This window comes from Sminthopsis crassicaudata, chromosome X (assembly GCF_048593235.1).
Source record: "Sminthopsis crassicaudata isolate SCR6 chromosome X, ASM4859323v1, whole genome shotgun sequence".
NCBI classification, from domain to species: Eukaryota; Metazoa; Chordata; class Mammalia; order Dasyuromorphia; family Dasyuridae; genus Sminthopsis; species Sminthopsis crassicaudata.
The window spans coordinates 30,881,517-30,897,398 of record NC_133623.1 but is presented as its reverse complement, the minus strand read 5'-3'; positions in this window follow the sequence as shown (position 1 = coordinate 30,897,398).

The following is a 15,882-nucleotide window of genomic DNA, read 5'->3' as shown; positions in this document are numbered from 1 at the left end:
GTTTTGGAAAATATGCTCATAATATCTACTTATTGCTTTCCTTGGACCATCGGCAACAAACTTTGTCATCTAGCAAAGTTAGAACTGCATGTTTTTATTTGTAATATCATTTTGAAAGCAGAACAGCTTGATACAGAAGTTTTAAACAGTTTTCAGAGATTTGAAAGATAGAAATGAGAGCACGTACATCCTGCGTGCTACAAAGAATAAAAAGATCATGGATTTAAAGCTTGAAAGAACCTTTTCAGAGGTGATTTGCTGAAAGTCATACAGGTAATAATAAATAGCAGAGCCAATATTGAAACCCACATCCCATCCTCTGATTGAAAATGTCACATTCTTTCCAATGCAGTGTGCTGTTTTCAGTGCTCAATTTGGTCCTAAAAAAAGCTAGATCCTCCCCTTCTCCCTCCCCCTCCCCAGCCAAAAATCTGGCTTGTATAAAACTTGAATATAGCCTGTGATTGTATATATTTTTTTTTCAATTTCTTCCTATGGATCTTTTTTTTTTTCCTCTCAGAGAGATTTCATTTTCAGAGTAGAGCTTACATTTAAATGAATATGGTTACAATTCCTTGGATTATGATGACAGTAGTTAAAGTGAAATTTCATGTAATTTGTATTAATTTATCATAGATCTGTGCAGGGAAGGCCCAGTAATGATCTATTATCTTCTCTCTATAAAAAGCTCTGATTGCGTTGCTGACATTTTTCCTTCTTGATTGAGAGTCTCTCCATCCTTGGGACATCATATTACACACACACACACACACACACACACACACACACACACACACACACACATATTATATATATATATATATCTGTACTATACATTTAGAATCTAATGGATGTAGAACTCTTATGTGGCTTGAGATGGAAGAGGGCCATTTTCTGGTCACAGGAATTGCCGACGATTGTGGAAATTCTGAGTAACTAGATGCATTTTCTAACAATAATGTTGGAGTCTGTCAATGAATCATACACTTAGACAAGTGGGTACAGATTATTTTCTGAAAAAAAAAACTGCTTATTGGTTTTAAAGCATAGGCCAAAGAATGACTTGATTGAAATAGTCAGATTGGGCTTGCTATACCAGTAGGTAAGTGGAAAAATGTGAAATTGTATAGCAAAGAAACTTGCAAATCCCTAAAACATTTTGTCTTGGCAAATTTTCTTGATGTTCACCTTTGAGACCGTGCCATATTAGGGTGGGTTGAAGGAACTGGAGAGGTATAGCTTGGTGGAGGTCACTTGATGGGGAGGGGGATGGGGTGCTGGTAGAGCTAGCAGTATCTCACGGTGGAACAAAGATTAGCTTTATTCTTGTCCCTAAAGAGAAGCCCTAGGAGAAATTGTGGGAGGGGGGTGAGGGGGGGAATTTCAGTTGCAGATCTGGGCTCCTTTTAAAGACAATCAAATGATAAAAACTATCCCCAAGTGCAATGGCCTGTGAGTTTGGGAGGTTTAGGGTTTGCCCTCCCTGTGGGAATGGCAAAGTTGTCCCCTGGTCTAGTATTCTGTGGAACAGGACTTCTTAAAATTTTTTTCTCACAACCCCATTTCACCTGATAAACTTTTGCACTTAACCCCGGGCATATAGATATAATAAAACAGATCTACAAATCAAACATTAACTGATAATAAATCATAATTTTGTGACTGAAGGTAGGTGATCCCACCTAGGACTGCGTCCCACAGTTTAAGAGGCTTTGCTATAGAACATGGGTTGTAATCTGAACTCAAGGGTCCTTGGGATAGATTTTAGGGTATCTGTGAAATCTGAGAGGGAAAACATTTTATCTTTATTTCACTAACTTCTAAGTGGCCAAATAATTCCTTCAGTTACTTACAAACATAATTCTGAGAAGGGGGGCCCTCATGTTTGCCAGGCTGCTGCTGCTGCAAAAAAAGGGGCAAGGGACCCTTTCTTTAGAAGGAATTCTGAGTCAGGGATGGGCAGGATTCAATAGTCTCTGAGGTCCCTTCCTGAGATGTAATCCTGCTATATAATATTTTTCATTATTTGAAATCTTCTCCAACTCTACCTCCAGAGACCGTGTTGGTTGCTTGACGAATTGATTCTTATTTATTTCCTCAAGCAGATTATAGCACATACAGAGTGACAGCAGAAGACAGACAAAGCTTGTGTTCTTTCCCCATCTCCGCCCCCCTTCACTCCCCTCACCCCTCCACCCCCGAATGTCAGAGCAAAGGGTCATTAGAGAAAATATCTAGTCTGAACCCCACTATTTGACAGATAAAGAAATTGAGCTGGAGAGGTGAAGAGCCCCTTCCCATGGTCACACATGGAGTACAGGGCAGAGCTGGGGCAAGAACCCAGATCTCCTTCCACTAAGCCACATTTTGACAAATTGGAGATGTTAGGCCAATGGGGCATGTATGTGAGCTCAGCTGGTGAACAGATGCAAATAGGCTGAAAAATTTTTTTTTAAACTTTAATACTTAGAAGCACATTCTCTCAAATGGAAAATCAAAGCCATATAACAATGTATTTCTTTTGAACTGGGATGCATAAAATCAAATACAATACTTATTTATTTATTGGATTTATAAAATATATAATTTGGAGTTAGCTTAGATGCTGTGAACACTTTGATATTTATAAAAGAAAAGAAAAGATCTATAGCTTACAGTCAGAATTCTTCAACTGTAACTAGCACAGCTATTGGTACTTCTCCCTTCTTAAAACTAATGGGGGGGGGCGGGGGACACATTTTCACAGGTGTACAATTCCTACTGCTGCTAATACAAAAATACAGAGAGCTATTACTATCCTTCTCAAACCCAGTTGCTGATTTCCAAGCTATCTCAACCAGAAGCACAATTTTTCTTTCTGCTGCACTTCTGAGAATAATTTTGAGTATAGGAATTCCACATTGGTGGTGCACATGGTGAACAGATTTTAATCTGTTGCTGGTTTCAAAAATTACTCAGACTTTAGGGATTGTGGGCGTAGCAAAGTATGGTCCCACTACTGGCATAGGGGAGAAATAATCTGGAGAGCCACATTTCTCATGGATGCTAATTATTACAGCTGTTTTTAAAAGAAAAAAGGGGGAGCAGAAGAATACTTGATTATTAGTTTGGGGGAGCAGTGTCTAATCAGTTGCTATCTCATTAGGCTGCAACCTGGGAGATACTAAGTAGAGACACCCAGGGAGATAGCCAATTCAGCTTTTTTTGACATAATTTTTTTTTTTTACAAGTTACAATTTCTCCTGAACCCAAGATTTTTAGAAGCATCTAAATATCTTTTTCTATTATCAAGCCTTTAACAACAACAAAAAACAACCACATTTAAACCAATATTTTTATCATTACATCTATTCAAAGAAGAGTAGCAAAGAGACAAAGTTTACAATCTTATCGGTTCCTATAAAATAAATAGCAAATTTGGACGAAAAAATCTACAGCAGCATTTAACCATTTATATCCCTGAAACATTTTTTGCAAGCTTTATACATTTAAAGGTACTTCTAACTATTCGTGTTTTGTTTTTTTTTTCCTTTTTTTTTTTTCCTTTTTTTTTTTTTTTTTTCTACGTCTAAGTCAACCAGATAACAAACAAACAATCAGATCTGTAATATCGTCGGCTGGAATACAGCCTTTAACCCACGCAGATCGCTATCGGGTACCCCCGGGCTGGAGCTTTCGGGGACCTCAGACGCTGTGGTCTGTTAGAACATTGAAACTGGGGTGGGGGGATGGGGCGCCCAGCCCTCCGTGGGCACGAAGGGTGGCGTGGCGCCACCCAAACCTCGATTCCTCCGTCAGGACAGTGGCCTCCAAGCCTGGAGGCCGTCTGGGGGGGGGGGTGAGGTGGGGTGGGGTGGGGGCCGTCCGAGTCCCGGTAGGTGGGGTGCAGGCGAGGCGGTGGGGGGGGGGTCGGGTGGGGTGGCGCGGATCAGCTCACACGTCTGGCGTCGTCTTCTCTGGCTGCTTCTGGGACGGGGTGTCCTCCGCTCCGGCTCCTTCTCCGCGAGGTGCCCGTCGGGGCCAGTCCCGTGTCGCGGAACGGTGTGCGGGGCCCGCCGCCGCAGGCGGGACGTCTCGATGGGCCTTCTCTCCTTCTCACAGCTCTCCGGGCGGCGGGTGAGAGCGGATCTCCCCGACGGGTCCCAGGAGCCAAACGCCAGCCGGCTCTGACCTGGCCCGGCCCCCGGGACCCCCCCCTCCCTCCCGGGGCCTCGGGGCTGGGCTCGACCTCGTCCGCGGTCCCGCTCGTGGATGGGCCGGTGGGGATGCGGAGCTGGCGGGACCGGGCCGGACGGGTCGAGCCGGGGTGGGGTGGGGTGGGGTGGGGCGGGGCGGGGCGGGGCGGGACGGACCGGGATGAGACGGCGTGGACCGGCCCCGGGGCTGGACGGAACGGGCCGGGGTCGGACGGGATCTGACGGGCTGAGCCGGAATCGGGCGGGCCGGGATCGGACGGGTCGGGCCGGAATCAGACAGGATCGGACGGGAATCGGACGGGACGCGGCGCTTGGCTGGGGAGCGACGTCCAGGTCCGGAAAAGTGGCCGGCTCTCGGAGGCCTCAGTGGGAGGGCCGGCCGGCCGGCCGGAGCCTCAGGCATTGGGGCGCTTTTCCGTAGCTGCCCTGCGGGGGTCGCTGGTGCTCGGGGACCGACTCCCGGTGGCCCGGCGGCGGGAGCGAGGGCTGCCCGGCGGGGTGGCCTGCGCGGCCGCGGCCGCTGGCTGAGAAGGGGCCGGGCCGGGGGGCTCCGGGGGGCCCGCTTGCAGATCCATGGACGACTGGACACGCCGCAGGGTGTTCACCACCAGCACGATGTGTCGGAGATTGGGCTCGACCTGCCGGAGGCCATAGTGGAGCTTGAGGAGAGACAGGTTGAAGAGCGAGGTCGGGGGCAGCTGGGGCCGCTCGGCTTGCCCCGAGGGGCCGGGGCCGGCGGCCGGGTTGGGGCTGGAGCTGCGGCTGCGGCTGCGGCTTCGGCTCCGGCTCCGGCTCCGGGTCGGGGCCGCGGCCCGGGGGCGGTTGTCTTCGCCCTCGCAGAAGCCCTCGGGCAGCCACTGAACCTCGGGACCTTCCTCTCGCTTGCGCTTCATGCTTGGGCCGGTACGGATTGTTCGAACTCCAACTCGCGGTCCTCGAGCGCTCTCCTCCTCCGCCTTCCCCCACCCCGCTTTAAGTCCTCCCCGTCCGCGCCCCCTCCCCCAAGAGCGTCCGGGTGGGGGCGCCCCGGCCTCTGCTCCCGCCCTCCCCGCTGGGGAGGGAGGCCGCGCCCCCCGCAGGCTGGCTGGCCTGGCGACACTGAAGTGCCTACTGTGTGTGCGTCAAGCGCGGGGCGGGATGCGGAGCCGGGGCCCTCATTAACGTCTACCTGGCAGGAGGGAGGGATGCAGCCCGGGAAGGTTGCTGACGAGGTGACCTGTTGCGCGGCCACTCGAACTTTTTTCCCGTTGCCCGTTCTCCCTCCGAGCGCCGCGGGCGGCGGCTCCTCTCCTCTCCCGCCCGGGCCCCTCTGGGCTCGGGCAGCCTTCCCAGTGTGCTGGGGGCATCTGGGTGGCCTTTCCCCATCCCCTCCCTCGGTGAGGAGACCAAAGGGCAGCCAACAGACAGCGCGGGGAGGAGGGAGCGCAAGCCGCGGCTCGGAGCCGAGCGCTGCCAAGGGAGGGATGACATTTTGCCGGGACCGCCTCGGTTCCACCTGGTGGCAGCGTTCAAGGCCACTCGGACCCCCGCTCGCCGAAATGGCCGTTTGGACCCGAGTGTCTCTGGGCTCTTTCAGCGACTATTTCTCGGGGTCGGCCGGGAACTAAGCCCCCCCCCCCGGGGGGCCCTGAGGGACAGAAAATTCAAAAACACCCCCCCTTGCCTCTTAGTGAACCTCGAGTGCAGTTAGCTGGGGATAGAGGGACCCCTAGAAGAAACGCAGGGATCCCTGCGCTTGGGGGTGGGGGGTGCCCGTGGAGGGAAAAACCCAACGGACCCGTGGGGGTGGGGGGGGAGGGAGCGCCGCGTGTGTGTGTGTGTGTGTGTGTGTGAGGGGGGGGGGTGGCGTGGCCGATGGCTCACTGAAGCCCTCCTTCAGTCCCCAAGCATTTCTGCAGAGTTTACCGTGGCAGGCACTGGGACTGTGAGCCAGGGGCCGCCACCGTGGTGAGCACCTTTCACGGACATTCTCCCCTTGGGTCTCCCAAGGGATCCTGGGGGGCAGGCGCGGCTAGTATGCCCATTTTACAGTGGAGGAAACTGAGGCACCAAAAGATGAAGGTCCTGCCCAGAATCACACAGCATCCAAGACTCTGTACTCTAATGGACTGTGGGTGAAGGTGAAAGGGACGCTATTCCCCGCTCCCCCCACAAGGCTGGGAGGCAGAAGGCAAAGCAAAGCACATGTCAAATGACGACTTCCAAAGCAATCTCATTGCTGGAGCTCTGGAGGCAGAAGCAGAATGCAGAATCCGTGCAAATCACTACTGGGGTGTAAAAAAAAACATCCTTTAGGGGGCGTTTTGGGCAGGACTCCGAGGATGATCCAGAGGAGATGGGGGGGGGGTTACCTAGAGAGTTTTCAAGGCAGATGGGCCCAGTGCCTTCCTAGGAGCCAAAGGCATGGAAGGGGAGGAAGAAAGCCGCTCCCTCCCATTTTCTGCCCCCGACCCTCGAAGCGGATCGTGCCTTTCTCTTTACAGTGCAGTTCTATGACTTGCAATTTCTGATCAAAGAACATTCCTGACCCCGTGGCCAACTTATTTGTACTTGGTTTTGGGGGCTGGTGTTTAAACCTTTCTGGCTCTTCGGGGAGAGCCCAAAGTCTCCTTCCTACTAGAATGAAGCATGGGCAGCAGGATGTGGTAGGGAACCATAAAAATAGCAAACTAAATGCATAGTAAATAAACCCAAACCCAAAGAGAGCCCCATCACCTAGATGGAGTTTCTTTAAAATGCTAATTTTGAAGAGATCCACTGACTTAGAGCCAAGCACTTTATGTGTGCTAGGGAAGATGTCTCTCTGTGTCTCTGTCTCTGTCTCTGGCCCTCTCTGTCTCTTTCTCTTTCAGCTCTTCTTCAAGATGCTAAAAGTAGCATTTTCTGGTCCTTTGGGGGCAAGAGGAACACTAGCCAATCCCATGCCCCAAAGCCACAGGACTGCTTTGCTTAAGTGGTTCCCCGCCAACTCCATTTGAAGCCAGTGAAAGCTTCTGCTGTAACTCCAGTGTTGAGAAACTGGCCTTCTTGGCCCAGTTGCTTTCTAGGCTGCAGAGACGACAGAGACAGTCACTGGAAACAGAGTGGGACCTTTGTCACAGGAGTTCTTTTTCCATTTTAACATCATCCAGGGATTCCCCAGAGATTCCTACCCTATTGAGTGTCTGGCTTTGAGATGATGAGCTTAAAGAATAGACTACCTACCTTTAGGCAGGCAGAAGTAGGGAAGATGGCACGCTTCAAATGGGGAAAAATGAGGAGAAACTCCTACAAAATTTGGAAGGTTCACTTTTTTTTTGAAGGGTGACCTAGGGAGGATCCTAATGACACATGCATCTTTTTTAAAAAAAAATTCTTCTTCTTCTCTTTTTTTTTTTTTAAAGTAGTCACATATGGAGTTATAGGGCAAAAAGGCTGTACTCAACAAGGAACTCTCTTTCTTTTTCATTGTAGCATTCTAAGGAATGGGGCCTTAACTAAGGGTCCATCCAGGTCCATGTGTAGATCTCAAGAGGGTCAGCAAACTTTTTAAAAAAATTATTTTGATAACAGTGTTTCAATATAAATGGTTTCTTTTGTAACCTTATGCATTTTATTTTGTGCACTTAAAAACATTATTCTTGAACAGTACACACACAGGCTTCACTAAACTATCAGCAGGGTTCATTCCATGAAAAAAGGTCAAGAACCCCCAGGGCCAAAAGTTTGTTGAACATTGGCTTTCAGGAAAAAAAGTTAAAAGCCTCATTTTCTCATCGCCTAAAACTTTTCAAGTCTTTTTGGCAATCGGTTTTCTTCTTGGTCCATATTTCTGTAATTCCAGTTAATAAATTGATAATGAAGAAAGTCAGCATTTTTGGAAACTGTTCCCTCCCAAATTGTATATGTGGTAAATAGGGGAATGGAAAATGTCATGCCAAAAGGATAAGATTTTGAAAATCTTGCATTAATGAAAATGTAAGGATAGGCCATAACTCAGTGGGTTGGTTGAAATCTGGCATTTCTCAGTCATTATTATAAAATGTGTGCATTAGGTGAGTGGTTTGGCAAGAGAATGACCCTTAATTTTTGTGAATTCTCAACAGCCAAATTCTCAAGGGGACAATTTAGAAAGCATTATTTATAGACCAAATCTAAGCTCCATGAGATTTAAAGCAAAAATCAAATCTTAATTGTGCTAGGAGAGATTTTTTTTCCTTTCAAGTAACATTCAAGTATGTCACGCCCAAGTGAAGGGACGTATATGATTATGATTCTGCTTTGTAGCCACTCAACATGACGTCACTTATAAACTTGTATATAGAGTTGTTTTTTCCTCCTGATATTTACATGGATTTGATCTGAGGTTCTCTGCATGTTGACAAATGGCCTGGGGGAGCTATCACTCATGTTCTGAGGATGAGAATACTGAACCGTGGGGAAATTAGTGACTTGCCCTGTATCACACAAACTTGAGAAATGGAGATTGGAACGAAGCTCTCTGACTCCCCAGTCCATGTGGTCTCTAAGGTTCTTTTCAAATAGTTCTTTCAAGAAGAAATGAGAAGCTGGTCTTCTTTCTTCCAGTTTGTTATTGGTTGGGATAATCTACTAAGAATAGTACATTACATTATAGAGATCTTGGAGATAGGGTCATCTGACTTCAGTTCAAAGGTTGGAAGGGATTTTTAAAGTCCTGTCGTGTCCTTATTTTTATCTTGAATATAAAATCAACCAACCACTGAAGATAAGCATCTGTTTTATTAAAAATCTCCCAAAAAGGAAATTCTTCAGCTACCCACTCCAACTTCTGCTACCCCTACTATCAGATACTCCATTAAATCACAGATCGTCAGAGCCAGGTGAGGAAATTTAGTCCAGCCACAGAAGGGAAAAATAGAATCTCAAAAAGGTCAAGGGGCTTGTCCAAGATCACATAGTTGAAGAGCTAGGATTCAAACCCAAAGGCATCTCTCTTCCCTTCCATTGTATTTAAGATATCGTGGGGTCACCCAGACTCATCTGGGTCTGTCATACCTGGAGGTGAAAGCACAACTCCACCTCCATCTAACCACAGTGTAAGGGAGATCAGATCATTTCCTCTAGCATTTCGGGGCAGGATTGTGAAATGGAAATGTTTAGCAAGATTCTACTTGAAAAAAGTCGGGTCCCACAATTTTTTTTTTTAGGCCTGATCGGAGTGCAGAGATGATAGTGGGCTCTCAATAAGCCAGGCCTCTGAAACCTGAACCTAATGACTGGCTTGGCTTAGTACAGAAAAGTTCCCCTCTAAGGAGGCTTAGGGTAATGATTTTTTTTCATTCAGAGTAACTCCTAAAGATCAGTGCTCCACGTTGGTCCTCCTACTCCAGGGTCTTGGCCCACCCTTCCCCATAAAGGAGGAGTACCTGCATGTGTAGAAGCATTTAAGTATGAGAAACCAACAGAAGGCCATCAGTGCAATTGGTTCTTTGGTTTTTCTCCTTTTCCCTTTAACTAATCTTTATTTTTTAGAGTTTCTTCTATGAACAAAACCAATAGGTGGCCATGAAAGAGGGAAGGAGAGAACAGCAATCTGTGAATGAAAAGGCAAAAGGCAGTACCCATTTTGCCTTCTAATGCTTGGCTACACCAAATAGGTCTCAATTCTAAAATATGAGGGGTAGGAGACATGATTTACATCTGAGAAAATTCCCTGTGGTTTTGGGCCAGAGAAGAAGGTATAGATGTCGCATCGCTTTTGCCATTAGAACTACTGTGGTCATATGAACATGAGCACTTTGTCAGGGGTACTGGAGAATCACACATAGGATCCCTGGTTCTCATGGGAAAATTGCCACACTCAGTATGTTGGTCTCTGACATGGCTACCCAAGGATGGTTTTTAAAGGCCTCCTGGAGGACTGAAAAATCTGACATTAAATATGTACATTGAATATATATATATTGTGTGTGTATTTATGTTTACATATATATTTCGATGTTTTTCATCTGTCCAGAAATAAAATAAAGTGACTCCCCACCCCCACCCAACTCAAGCCAGATTATTTTATCTTAAACTCTTCTGTCATAGTAATGCATACACCAAAAAGTCTCTATGATGCTCCTTGCTTTTAGGCCAAAACCATTTCTTCTGAAAGCCATACCTGTGCACTTAGAGTAATAACTCCCATTTCTTTAGCTTTTTAAGGTTTCTAAAGCACTTTCCCCACAAATACCCTGGGCGGTAGATGGTGTAAATAGCATCCTCAGTTTAGAGGGGAGCACATGGAGCCTCAGAAGAGGGAAAGGACCAATTCAGGGCCACACAGCGAGTGGTCAAACTGGGCCTCAAAGCTGGATCTCCTAACCCTAGTTGGGCACAGGTGCTCACCGCCTTCTAGCACTCAGCCTCTTATACAACTTAGAGGGACTCCAAGTCCACTCTGTAACTTTTTCCCCCTAGTCACTGGGAGGGGCGTATAATAAAATTATAGATGGTATGATATAGCACTTTACCTATTAGATGCAAGAAACCATATGTCCATTTATCTCATAAAAAGCTTCTAAATGCCATTACCCTTTCTGTGACCCCCTGAAACAACCTTAAACACTGGGAAGACTGGCAGGCTCCAAATGCAACCCATTTTGCCCGTAAAATGAGCTGGTCTTCTCTGGCAATGCTAATGCCCCGATACCTGGGATTCCTAGGAGCCAGCAGGCTTTATTTGGTTTGGGGTCTCTTCCTTTTTTGTGTGTGTTCCTTTCTTCTGATAGGCAAATGAGAAATTAAGCCATCACCTTTTTAGAAATGTCACCCTGAACTTTGTGGAGAAAGGAGACACGTCTGAAGTGTTCATTGCCCTCATACCCCTTTTGAAAACATTATTGACTGAATGAGCAAATTTCTAAGCAGTTATTGAGTACCTACAAAGATGACCCAAAATACTGACTTTGCCCTCATGGAGGCTGAGATATAACAGTGGGATGACATGACAGGTGTATCTAACATAATTTGTAATACAAGACAATGCAGTTGGCAGAAGGTCCTAAGTCCAGACAGAGGCCTTAGAAGAAATTTGATGAGGGAGAGAGCCTGTGGTGGAGGGGCAGTAGGGAAGGTGGTTCATGAGTTGCGCCTGGGTTGAAAGGTGTTTAATCTGTTTCAGAGAACACACTTTTCAAGGATCTTTAATCGCTTTAGACAATCCTCATTTCCTTAAAGGAGATGATGATATACACGGCAGGCCCTGTACAATGAGGTTTTATTGTGCACCCAAGCAGTAACTTGCTAAATAAATTGTACTCAAAGAGTGAATATTTAATTTATTCCCTTTGAGTAGTTTCTATCCTAGGGAACACGATAGAATGTTTCCGTGAACAAAAGTAAATACATTTATTACCCAAGAACCCTGGCAGATTTGTGTCTGAGATTCTGAATCACAAACTTAGCAAAAACGTAGATAACATGATGTTCAATGTGTTCTGCAACTGCAAAGTCTTTGATAAGAATGTTTTCCATACAAAGTGACCAACGGATTTATTTATTTATTTGTTGGTTTGGTTTGGTTTGGTTTGGTTTGGTTTGGTTCTCACTGACTCACTTGCCCCCATCTTCCTTCTCCGGCCCATCCTTCCCGCCTTTGCCAGAATAACGTTCCCAATGTATAGCTCTGACCACATCCCGTTCCTTTGCCTGCAGGCTCATATGTGAGCATCGTATTGCTCTCCATAATTTGGCTCTAGTCTGGTTTTCCAGACTGTTTGTATTCTTTTCCCCTTCATGCCCTCTGCTTGGACGTCTGTGTGTATAGATAATAACTCGGATTGGAGTTTTTTGTGTATCTTTCTGAGTCCTCCACTTTCCCCATTAGAGCCACTTGAGACTAAGAAATGGGTCTTGTTTTATATTTTGCTTCTCCGGGTCCTAGCACAATAGACTCTTACTAAATGTTTGTTAAATTGAATCAAGCCACATATTCACCTACCCGAAGCACATTCAGGCCCTAATGGAAGGTATGCAGTGAGATAGTGAAAGGTAAGGGCTATTCAGCTGATGTAACCCGAGTCTGGATTCAACTTTATTTATTCAAAAGGCTAAAATGTATTCAAGGGGCTTTCTTTTTTTTCCCATATTCTTTTATATCAAGTATATTCTAAAATGATTTAGCGTGCTGCCATAAGTAATAGCACTGAGTTTTATGGCAGGGGGAGAAATTGTGTGGTGTAGCGAGGTAGGGAGGGGAAAAAACATCAGTTTGATTCAAAGAAGATGGAACGAAGGCATAGAAACAGAAAATCCTGTCTGGAGGTTGTTTATGTGATGTTCCTGTGATTGGAACAACAGCATAGAAGCAGCATAATGGACTGGTGACCAGGAGTCAGAAAACTTTGTTTCAACTTATTTGCTCTTTTTTTTTTTGGAATCAATCTCTCAAAAGCTTAGTTTCCACATCTGTAAAATGAGGCTCATGCTATATGTATGACTTATCTTCCAGGATTGTTATGAGGAAAGAGTTTTGTAAACTCTAAAGCATGATATAAATGTAAAATTCCTCTCAGTCATTTTTCAGTCGTGCCTGACTCTTTGTGACCTCATTTGGGGTTTTCTTGACAGAAACCTTGCCATTTCCTTCTCCAGCTAATTTTGCAGATGAGGAAACCGAGGAAAATGGGGCAAAGTGATTTACCCAGGATCACACAGCTAGGAAATAGCAAAGCCAAATTTGAACTCAGGAAGATAAATCTTGCTTGACTTCAGGCCCACCTAGCTGCCCTAAATTGTTCTCATTACAGCCAAATAAATAATTCAGGCATTTGTGAGAGCTGCCGAGAGCCTGTGGAAATAAAACTGTACCATGGAGAGGAGCCTGACTAATTAATTCAAGAAATCTCAGGACTTTCAAAAGTTTCATCAACTGATAAAAATGTGCATTTCTCTTCCGGCATTTTCCCACTGCCTTTCTCATCTTGTACTCTTTTACCACCTACTGCTCCCCTCATAGGACCAGACTAGGCAAACACCTGGTATACAAAATACCCTCCAAACAAATCCCTGTGGAAACCATATAATAAGTTATTAGTAGATTTGAGCTCCTCTTTTCGAATATTAGCTTAGCTTCCTTTAGGACCTTTCTGATTTCTTTTATGGGACAATGGAAATGGAGATAAGCCCTGACAAATAGCACTATGCTGCTTGCCGGCTTTGGTGGGCCACGTGGCGTCTTCACCATCCCAGATGGAATCTAGTGTTAGGATTTGGAGTAGAGAGTCCTGCTGAAGAAGGCCAGTGGTGGCCCGGGGCAAGGGGAGTGTGGTAAGTTGCATCACATATACTGATCTTGCCTCCCTGATTTCAGGACAAGCCCAGTTAGGACATAGGGACCACGGAGTCACAGTCTTTATAGATAATAGCTGATCTGAAAAGACTTGAGGATTTCAGTGATCTGCAAACTCAACATAAACCATATGTCGGTCACCAAAGACGAAATGGTCATTTTCATCCAAGTGTCGTTAGGCTCTTTCAGCAACTATTTCTTGGGGTCGGCCGGGAATTAAGCACCTTCGGGGGGTCCTGAGGGACAGAAAATTCAAAAATACACCTCCCCTTGCCTTTTAGTGAACCTTGAGTACAGTTAGTTGGAGACAAAGAGAGGGACCTCTAGAAGGCAGGGATCCCTGGGATTGGGGATGGGGGGTGCCCGTGGAGGGCACTGTGGTAAGAGAGGCCTAGTGTCCAGGGCTAGAGAGGTATTGGGCCCACGGTACCCTCCCCTGGAGTGACACTATTGTGTTTCATTCTGGACAGCGTATTTTAAGCAGGAGATTGATAAAGTGGAGAACATGCAGGTTGTGTGTGTGTGTGTGTGTGTGTGTGTGTGTGTGTGTGTGTGTGTGTGTGTCTAGAACAATAAAGGGCTTGAGATCATACCCTATGAGAACTGATTGAAGTAAGTGGTGATGCTGCCTCTGAAGAAGAGAAGTCTTAGGAGGGAGGCACCCATTGTTTTGAAGTATTTTAAAGGTATAATAAAAGAAGAATCCCTTTGGTTCTTCTTCCTATGCATGATGAAGGAGAGGTGCTGAAGAGAGACGGATTTTATTAGGTTTGATGGCAAGAAGAAGTATCTTCATAATTAGAACTAGCCAAAAGTGGAATAGACTGCCTTGGCAAGTGATGGGTTATCCCTTATTAGAAGAAACCTTCAAGCCAATGCTGAATGAAAAGGCAGGAGTCATGGATGTTGTAGGAGGAGATTCTTCTTTCAGAGAGGCTTTGGACGAAATTGTTTCCCTGGTCCTTTCCAAAGCTGATCTTTTGTGGTTCTGTATACATTTGTATAATGCCTTCTACGTGCCAGACACCATGATAATAAGCACTTTGACGAATGGTATCTCATTTGATACTTGCAACAGCCTGGGAAGTAGATGCTGTTATTATCCCCATTCTCTAGATGAGAAAACTGGGCCAGATAAAGATGAAGGGACTTGCCCAGGATCACACAGCTAGTAAATATCTGAGATGTTATTTGAACTAAGGTCATCATGATGCTAGACCCAGAGATCTAACCATTGTACCTCCTCACTTCTCCCATTCCCTCTCAGTTCCTTGCATAGGGCTGTACATACAGTAGGCGTCCTGTAAATGTTTGTTGGATGAATGAAAGTCTTGGAAATGAAAAATGGACTTAGCTGATGGTGACCGAGGAAGGGGGACGAAGAAGTGCTGACATCACGATGATGGCAGCATTTTCTGGTTTTCAATTGGAACGTCAGTCGATCTAAGGCATGTGACCAACTCATCATATAGAACGCACGTCACGAACATTAGCTAGTCACAGTCTAGGCTAATTTGCATTCCTGATATGGGAATGAAATTTTCCCTAGGATACTAAAATGGATGAGAAATGAAGGAAGTATCATCTTAGAAGAACTATGGTTTCTTGAATAAAGTTTTGATTAAAAATAAATTGGAAATTATATGACTTGGTTGATATATTTAAGCTATACACATTTAATATCATTACTGTCTATGTGGGTATTATAAATTTTTCAGTCTCTTACTGATTAAAAGCCTTTAATAAACTTTATATGAGTAAAGGAAGATAAGAAATCACTTTATTCAAGTTGATGAAGCACAACATTAATGGATTACTCTCCCTACAAACTTTCTAAAATATACAGCAATGATATTTAGACTGCAAAGACCAATTTCCTTTATTTGAGCAACTGTTTATGAAAAATTGCATTAAAAAGGAAAATTATTTTAAAAAAAACTTGGTCCCTGATGACAACCTCCAGTATAAAAATTTTTTTTCAGATCTGCTGATATGCCATATAATTATAGTTTGGTAAGATTTCAAGCTTGAAGGGCCCTTGGAGGTCAGCTAGTCCAATTCTTTTATTTTATGGTTGAGGAAATGGAGAGCCAAAGAAGGCACGTAGTATTCCTGAGATTACTAGGTTGTAAGTGGGAGAGCCAGGTTTTACACCCAAGTCTTTGGGCTACAAATTCATTTCCCTCAATACTTAGTGTTGAAAATACAATATGATTTTGAGATTTCATAGTTCAAAAGATCCATGATTTTATTCATCTGGGTTTTCCCTCCATTGACATGTATGGCTTCTCTCCCAGTGTTTTTGTTGACCAAATTCAGGCATTGTTGTGGCTTGATAAAGTCATCCAAGTGATTACCCTTCTTGCCATTATCCATCCTACGTTCGCCAGG